The sequence below is a fragment of the Dipodomys ordii genome, unplaced genomic scaffold (assembly GCF_000151885.1).
Source record: "Dipodomys ordii isolate 6190 unplaced genomic scaffold, Dord_2.0 Scaffold21, whole genome shotgun sequence".
Classification (NCBI taxonomy): Eukaryota; Metazoa; Chordata; class Mammalia; order Rodentia; family Heteromyidae; genus Dipodomys; species Dipodomys ordii.
The window spans coordinates 18,113,467-18,123,377 of record NW_012267237.1 but is presented as its reverse complement, the minus strand read 5'-3'; positions in this window follow the sequence as shown (position 1 = coordinate 18,123,377).

Here is a 9,911-nt window from a genome sequence, read left to right as displayed (position 1 = left end):
CTCTGATTACATTTTTAAATGGAAAAGAAAACAAGCTTCTAAATACTATGAATAGCTTCTCTACACAAGCAGGCAATAAACAAATCTACATAAGTGCTCTGTTTATATGTTCTATGAGTATATTATGTCTTTTGAAATGCATGAAGAATAATGTAGTTGATTACAAAGTGGATAGCAGTCTTTGCCCAAAGGAGCTAGAAAATATTTTATAAATTCTGATACTAAATTGATCACACATTATTTCTAAATATAGTATTAAAGAGATCTCCCAGAAATTAGCCACCATGTACATTATTTATAATGCAGTTTTCCTGTGAGTAATCAGTTTCACAACTTCACTTTGTTCACACCTTTAGCACTCTTGAAGGTGCTTCATTCTTTCTTCATTTTTATGACATTCTTGATTTACTTTTATAGATATGTACATATTTCTAAGAATATTTTTGTTGTACTGAAATGTTTTTCTTTCTATGATACTTTTTGTCTTAATAGTTGATTTCATTTTGACAAGTACCACTTAGAGTATTTAATTAGATTTCCAGGAAGTTTGACAAAATTTTCTAGGTATAAAGCACTATTCATTTGGGAAAAATTTATAGCACTAATGTGCTTTATAGCACTAATGTGCTTTGCCCTTTTATATAATTATATGTTATTGAATGGTCACGTGCTACTCAAGGACAGAATTAGAACCATCAAATATTAGAATTCTTTAATACCCCAGAGGGTTTATGATTTATTAGGAGCCACAAAGAACCACAATACATGTACACCTCTGAACTGAGAGAGCATTAAATAGACTATGTTAATCTCATAAAAGCAAATTGCAAAACCTATGTTCAAACATCAAATTTTAAGCAAGAGCTACAATGTAGTTAGCACAGATATTTGGGAAGGGTCTAAATCCAGTGGCTGCTTTTGTAAATTTCACCCAGGAGAGCAAGAACATAGCTCACTAAACTACAGCCTGCTGCTAGAGCATAGTCCACAGAGGGACTTTAGAAAAAAGACAATATCATCCATTATCTGCAAGAAATCACCCCACATGTCATAAATTAGATTAATAAATACACATTTTCTCACTTTGTTCCATAAATGAGTGTGGTGTGGCAAATGTCCTTTGTCTTAGGGTACAAGACAGAGACTGCAGTCAAACTGTTGGGTGGCCTGAACTTTGGTCTCATAAGAAGTCAAATATTCGGGCTTGGGCTGATGTTTGGGCAAATCCAATGAAACAAAAATTTAAATGGTTCTAGGATGCCATGGACATGTGGAACTAAATTCTCTGTAAATTACCCTTTCAAAAGCAAATCTAAGAAACAATGAGAGAAAGGTTCTAAGGAGAAATGATTCTTTGAAGCCTAATACCGAAGCCATTCTTTCTAGCTCATTTTATGTGTTAGAAGGAATTCTGTATATTCATTCCCTACTCTGCTCCTCTATGAATAATTCAGTTATTCTTCACCTTATTGTCTCCTTTACTTTTCCTAACATGACTATGTCCTCTAATGGTACCATAAGCATCCTCGAGTAGGTTCGCCCAAATGCTTTCCTCAAAAATAATGACACTATATCCCTCTACTTATGTATGACATCTTGGTGAACTTTTTTGGGGGGGGCGGGGTCCGGTCGTGGGGCCTGAAATCTGGGCCTGGACGCTTGTCTTCAGCTCAAGGCTAGCGCTCTACCACTTGAGCCACAGCGCCACTTCCGCCTTTTTTTCGTTTTGCTTATGTGGTGCTGAGGAATCGAACCCAGGGACCCACTCATGCAAAGCAAGCGCTCTACCACTGAGCCATCTTCCCAGCCCCCTTGGTGAACGGTCTTGCATACACAGTTGTTGCCACCACCTCACTGAAAAGACGTGGGTAAGTACCATGACATGGACTAAGAACAATAGAATTCCAATAGCTTGTGGTAATTTATTTCATTTTTACTTATTATTTTGTTTATTGTTATTTCAGAGGGTTTACGGTTACATGAATAAGGTAGTAAGTAATGAGTACCCTGTCTCTCCTTCTGTCGCTGTCTCCCAGTCTTTCCCTCCCATCCTTACTCACAGGATATCGCGCTAACTTTCCACCTTCTAGTGAATATCACTATTATCTTTGTTAATCCTCATTCCACCTTTTATGGGCCTGCCTCTACCTTCCCAAAAACGAACTAAAAACAAACAAGACAAAAGGAAAAGAAAACAAAAATCCTCAACAAATGTCAACTAAGAGATGTCTCTCGTTTCCTATTCTTGAAGTTCATTTCATAGAATATTATTTGATATGATCATTTGTACATAGCTATTGAGCCTTTACCAACTGCTTCTATGCATTTTTTCCTTTGGCTTCTGTATTTTAATGACTAGGGTCCTATATAATTTATCATTTCTCAGAGTGTACACACACACACACACACACACACACACACACACACAGACACACACACAGAAGTCATTCAGTGTGTTTATTTGTAGATTTATAGGAACATTTAGTTATCACAAATGAGGGAAATCATGCAACCTGGGTTCCTTTGGTTCTGGCTTACTTCACTTATAATTTAAGTCTTTCCAGTTCCTTACAATTGAGACAGTATCATTCTTTCTGATAAATCAGTAGAACTTCATTGCTCTCTCTCTCTCTATGTATATATATATGCACACATATATGTATACATGTATATGTATATACATTTTCTTGGTTCATTCTTCAACTAAGGGACACCTAGGTTGATTCCATGTCTTTGATATGGTAAACAGTGCTGCAATAAATATCGTTGTGCTAGCGGCTTTAGTGGCCTCGTTTGTGGTCCATTGGATACATAGAATTGCTGGATTATAATCTTTTAAGGAACCTCACTACTTCTTTCTAGTTTACATTCTTACCAACAGTGCACTGGGGTTCCCTTTTGTCACATCCCTGCCAGAATTTGTTATTCTTAGTTTTCCTGATTATGCACATTTTAACTGGGTGAAGTGGAATCTCAGTGTTGTTTTGATTTGCATTGCTATTATGGCCAGCGATGTTAAACACTTCTTTATGTATTTATTGGCAATTCTTTTGTCTTCCTTTGAGACGTCTCTCTTTAAGTCTTTAACCCAGTTATTGGTTTGGTTGTTGAGTTTTTAAGGTTGTTTTCAATGGAAGAGCCACAGTTGAAGTTGATTTACTTTCCTAAATGTAATTATATTTTTTTATCAATTTTCTCAGTCATATATTATTCAATAATACATATTTCCTCTCACTTCCTCCCGATTTTACTTCATCTTACTTTTGAAATGTAAAGCAAATCTATACTAAAATTGGTTGTATACTAAATTTTTCACTTAGTTGATACCTAGAACACTAATTGGTGTGGTAGAACTTCAGATGTGGATTTTATACCCAACAGAATCAACAGAAACACCTAAGAGAGTCACACTTACTAAGCTTTCACCTGCAATTTGTATGAAATTCAGATGAAACATGTAAAGACATGTAGAAAGAAAGCCTTTGGAGAAAATGAAAAAAATTCTTTTGAAGTAGGTTTGCTTTAAGCCTATGAAATATAAATTTTTAAAATATGATCTACTAAAAATTCAAAGTTTACTTTCATATATACTTCATTAATAGTATCTAGATTTCAATATCTGTTATGCATTATTCTCACTCGTTCTCTCTAAGCACATACAAAGTATGACATAATATATTTATATTAAGGATCTATTCCTGACTTGAAATTAGGTTTTTGATAGTTCAGTTGGCTGACCACAGTTCAGCCCTCCTATTTCTAATAAATATTCACAATTATGTATATAGTTTTACCATGTCATTAATTCTTCTACCTATAAAAGTGAGTAAGACCTGGCATCAACTTGAGCCTGATTGCTTGCTTGGTTTATATGTCCTCATTCAATCTGAAGGTGTACTTTCCCTTTGACATTTGACTTTGCTTTAGATAAATTAGGCTTGGTTAAAATTCTGTACGCCTGCTCTTGAATTTCTTCTTTGGTGAGACCAAGTACCTGTCATTCATCTCAAGTGACAGATAGATTTACAATGTATCAACTTGGTAAATGTTTTCTACTGTATTCCATTTTTTATTTTTTTACTGTTTTTCTATTCCCTTAGTATAAAGGGGTCAGTAATAATAATATTTCTCTATTCCTGACTCTCTTCCCCTAACTTACTACTTACACATACTTTATCAAACTTTTGCGGTTTCCTTATGATTTAAAATAGGCATCTTAACCTCTTTATTAATACTTTCTTAATCAATCCAAATGATATTACACTGCTTTAAAATTGCCCAATGCTACATGACGAGTACTGTCTCCTCTTTGTCTCCTTGCACACAAGGGTGTGTGTGTGTGTGTGTGGTGAAGGCAGAGAAGAAAGGAGCTTCTTATCCCTTCTACTTTTCTCCCTCTAGTCAGCATGAGAATTTTGTAGTACATTTTCCAGACCTTTTTTTTAAGAGAGAATAGACACATTTTTGACAAAAGTATTTACCAGGACATCTAGACTCTTGCAAATTCAGCCTTTCCAAGGCAGCTCTTGTTTGATTTGCTACCATTCTAGCTAAATTTTCCTTACCTATGTCAGGCTCAGTTCACCAGTTGTGCTTTTTCTTTTGTTTTAAGAATGTAGGTTAACCTTCCTTCCTTCTCTTTCTTTCTGTCTTTTTCTTTCTTTCTCTTTCTTTCTTCCTTTCTTTCTTTCTTCCTTCCTTCCTTTTTCCTCCCTTCCTTCCTCCTTCCTTCCTTCCTCCTTCCTTCCTTACCTCCCTCCCTCCCTCCATTCCTCCCTCCCTCCCTTCCTTCCTTCTTACATACCTCTTTCTTTCTTTCTTTCTTTCTTACTTTCTTTGTCCTTCCTTCCTTCTTTCTTTCTTTCTCTCTCCTTTTTTCTTCCTTCCTTTTTTCCTTCCTTCTGTCCTTCCTTCCTGTCTATCTCTCTCTTTCTCTCTCTTTCTCTCTTTCTTTCTTTCTTTCATTCTTATTTCTTTTCCTTCCTTCCTTCCTTCCATCCTCCCTTCCTCCTCAGGTAATACCGCTGTGTATTTAGTACATTATATAATTTTATATAGTAGTGACTGTTTGGTTCAGATTCTTAAATGGTTCCAAATTACTTCTAGTGTTCCAGTGATAAGCCCTTTGGAGAATAATTGTTTTGCATCTCATAATTTATTACCTACCATCTCCACTATGTGAAGAATAGACAACACAACATTGAAATAAAAAGCATCCAGACATGACAGCATGGAAGTAAAAGGCACCATTAATTTTTCTGGTCCACTCTAAGTATTTCATTAACTTTCATTGATCTAGAGTAATATACTTTTAAGTTCAAACACTAAGGTTTCTGAAAGTCAAAAATGGCAGGCTTCTAATTATTTTTGGCCCCAGACAGCTTCTATTACAGGTTTATATTTATTTAGTAGCCAATGCCAAATATCACAAAAAGATGTTTAAAGATTTTATGAATTAGGCCAGATTTTCTCAAATTCAGCTTAAATCACATCACAAGAAAAATACAAATCATAATATAACAGGGACAGAAATGAATGCCAATTAAAAACTTCAGATAAGTTATAGTTTGAGAAGAAAATAAAACAGTCTACATTTCTGTTATTCTCCCTTTGTAAATTTATTATCTATGTCCTTTTCATAAAGACTTTTTGGTACTGTTTCCTTCCATCCAAATGAAATGTCCTCTTTGGGAAAACAAGGACAATTCAGTATTCCGTACTTTTTCTATTAGATGCAAAATAAAAATATTCACACATAGAAAATTCCATCTTTGAATATGACTGATGTTTCTAGACCCAATTTATGCTGTTCTTGGTGTCTAGCATTTTTTTAAAATCTTGGGTATATTCTATAGTGTGATACAATGAGATAAAGCTAGTCATCAAAATGAAATTTTAAAGTAATTTAATGAATGATGATGTAAGTCAGGCACTGGTGGCTCACACCTGTAATCCTAGCTACTCAGGAGGCTGAGATCTGAGTACTGAAGTTCAAAGCCAGCCAGGGAAAGAAAGTCCATGAGATTCTGACCTCCTATAAGCCACTAGAAAACTGGAAGTGATGCTATGACTCAAATGGTAGAGCACAACTTTGAGGTGAAGAGCTGAGGAACAGAGCTTGGGCCCACAGTTCAAGCCCCACAACTGACAAAAAATTGAAAGAAAGAGAGATGATACATTTATATATTGTCAAAGCTGTCTCTTCTCCATGCATGATACACAATGTGACTTCAGAATGTCCTCTGCATTCTACAGATAGAGGAGAATCCTCATTTCAATGATGGCAGAGCAGGAAGACAGAATGTGCCTGGGTCTTTGAAGGAATCAGCCAGGAGCTGTAACAGCATTTAAATATTTACTACCATGTCCATCAATCTGTGATTTAGCCTATTTTATTTTGCTTTGTTCATCAACTGAGTTACATCCTAGCTGAGATAAATGTGACTTCTGTGTGTGTCCATGATGCCAGATAAATATAGCATTTTTACTGTCCATATATAATAGCCACATTTATTTATTATTTATTCATTTAAAGTTATGAGAAAGTTTAATAGGAAAAAATAACATAGGTCATCAAAGAGTACATACCACAAACCACAATGGCGTTAGTAGCACAAATTGGTACTTAATTGTTAACTCATGAAAAGAAAGCAAAGAATCATTCTTTTAATTATCCCATGTTCTCAAATGTCTAACATTATAGCTAAAACATAAGCATATGAAAATGCTCCTGTAAACTATCTGTTGATATTTATACAATTTAAGCAATAGCAAAATTAAATTCATCTTCCAGATCTTCTGTTTCTTTAATTCTCTGATCAAATATCCCATGACCACTTACACTATGAAATTAATTTGGGGTTTGGAAATAAAATCACAGAGTTTAAACAAAGTGATATTTTCTGCCAAACACAATACAATCATATGCCTAGTAGATATTTTTTTCTAGCATCCAGAATTCTATGGAAGAGGAAGTTCTTAAGTTATGCCATTTGTGTTTTATTGCCTTCCTGGATGGGGAAAAATTAGTGAACTTGGCTAAGAGTGGATGCCATATGGAAGTATCATTATCCTTAAGTGAGAAATAAAAGAGCATTTAATAGGAACACATTAAATTATTTAGTCGTTAGTAAATTAGATATCTTTTTCATTGACATATTTACAAAGCAAAATGTATCCATGATTGCAATACAAATTTTAGGGAGAAATGGAGAGAAATTATACATTTTAGGACAGAGTAAAGGAGTCTGTGTTCCATTGTGTCAACACACAGGCCACATGAGATACAAGAGTCATGGAAATTTTCAAAAATGACAAGGAGGTTAGCAGAGCTGGGGACTAGCTGAGATTTACAGAGCATACTGACAGGAATGACACTCAGAAGCTATGAAGAGAAAATCAGAAACAGTTTTAAATATATTGCCAATAATGAATTTTACTTCAAGCTAGACTAGGAAATCAATAATGGATGTAAATTGCACAGACATTTCCCTATTTCCATTTCAGAGCAATCACACTGACAGTGACATGGAGGAGGATAGAAAGAAAGACCAAGTTTGAAGCATGCATCTGAGCTAAAAATAATGAGCACTAGCACTGACCTAGTGACAAGGGAAATGGGGAAGAGGGGGGAGCTTTGAGGACAATTTGGGGTATAACTCGGTGTTAGAATACTTACTAGCATTCATGAAGGCCCAGGTTCTGTACTTAGCAGAAAAATTGGGAATGGAAAAGGAGAGAGAAAAAGAGACAGAGAGACAGAGACAGAGACAAGGTTGGAGTCATGGAGACATAGAGACAAACAGAGACACAGAGGTAGATATAGAGAGACATAATGGGGAAACAGCAAGAAATAAAGAGGGGGAGAGAGTGAGGGAGAAAGGCAGAGAAAGAGCAGGAACAAAAGAGAAAGAAAGAATGAGAATGAAAGCTAGAGCTCAACTGAAAGATAGGGAGTTGCTAAGACCATCCAATGTAAGTAAAATAAGAAGAAACAGTCAAAAGAAGACTTAGAATCTACACCTGCTTACTTGCAGCAGATATTTAACTCTTTGCCTAGACTGTGATGTTGAGATGAAAGGAAACTTATTTACATTTAAATTCTCAGGATTCACCTAAACAGCTCTGAAACAAATTTACTTATAACTTACTCTCTCTTTGATTTTCTTCTTTAGCACTTAAAAGAGATAACTACATTGCCCCCAAATCCTAACATATCATGACAAATAGGAAGCAGAGAATATTCCTTTCATTCAATCTTTCTTCCATATATTTGAATATTTTATGCATCATCTGCAACAATAATAAATAAAACAGATAAAAGTAAGCTCTAGAGGGCAGTAACTATGGAATGCAAATGCACAATCAATGGTCAGATTTGATATAAAATACAAAAAATATAGAATATTTGTCCACATAAATTGTTATAATTTGAACCAACAGTATGTTTTGAGTGTTGTTTTTTTTTTTTTTTCCATCTGTCATGGGGCTTGAACTCTAGGCCTGGGCGCGGTCCCTGCGCTCTTCAGCACAAGGCAAGCCCTCTACCGCTTGAGCCACAGTTCCACTTCCAGTTTTTTAGTGGTTTATTGGAGATAAGAGTCTCACGGACTTTCCTGCCCAGGCTGGCTTTGAACCAAGATCCTCAGATCTCAGCCTCCTGAGTAGCTAAGGTTACAGGCATGAGCCACCAGCCCCTGGCCAACACTATGGTTTATAAACATTTTTAGGAGTATACTTTGGAATGTTGTTTTACAGTCCTAGAGAATGAAGATTAGGTTTTCATAAGGATTAAAATTGTTTTCCTGATAATGTACAATTTAGACTAAGACTTTCAGATTTTAAAAGTAGTCAATGAATATATCTAGGTTAGATTAAGTTCCATTTTAAGATGCCAAAAATTCTTTCAATTTTTATATCTTGAAATATTTGGTATTTGAGTTACTATAGCATATAATTTGTAAATATACTATATATATATATAGTATATATATATATATATATATATACTATAGCATATAATTTGTAAATATACATACACATCTCTCTCAGTATGCTCTGTAAATCTCAGCTAGTACCCAGCTCTGCTAACCTCCTTGTCATTTTTGAAAATTTCCATGACTCTTGTATCTCATGTGGCCTGTGTGTTGACACAATGGAACACAGACTTCTTTACTCTGTCCTAAAATGTATAATTTCTCTCCACACATACACATATATATACACACACACAAAACAAGGTGGAAGAAAAAAAAAACATCCATGAACCTGTGTAAACTAATCCATCTATCCATCTACCTGTAGAGACAGAGTTGGAAAACTAGTACAGAAATCTAGCAAGAGACTAGATATCTGCTTCAGACTACTGCTCGTTTATTACAGAAGGTAATATTTCACTGCCTTTAAGTATCACCATTGGAGACGGCAGCTTGTCATAGTCAGAGAAACAGATGCATCACTTGTGCCTAGTACCAAATAAAATGCAGAACTCTTTGTTCAGAATTAGTAAGAGTTGTACAGCAGTGACCCAGAGCCTGGGAAGACGGTTGAGATCCTTCTCAGTATGAAGACAATATGGTTGTACAAGTCAGAGGTCCATGAAGCTACTGTACTTGCACAGCCTACCAGGACTGAGAGTTTTCCTCATCACATAGATCTCTGGCTTTCTGTATTTGTCCACTAGTTAAAACTAGACAAACACTAAATTATGTAAGGAACATGAACAAATAAATAATGTACTGGGTATGAGCGATTTATCAATATCAAAGATAACTTGGTGCTGGGAAAGTGGCTCAGTGGTAGAGCGCTTGCCTTGCATGCGTGAGGCCCTGGGTTCTATTCCTCAGCACCACATAAGCAAAAAGAAAAAAGCTGGAAGTGGCACTGTGGCTCAAGTGGTAGAGTGCTAGCCT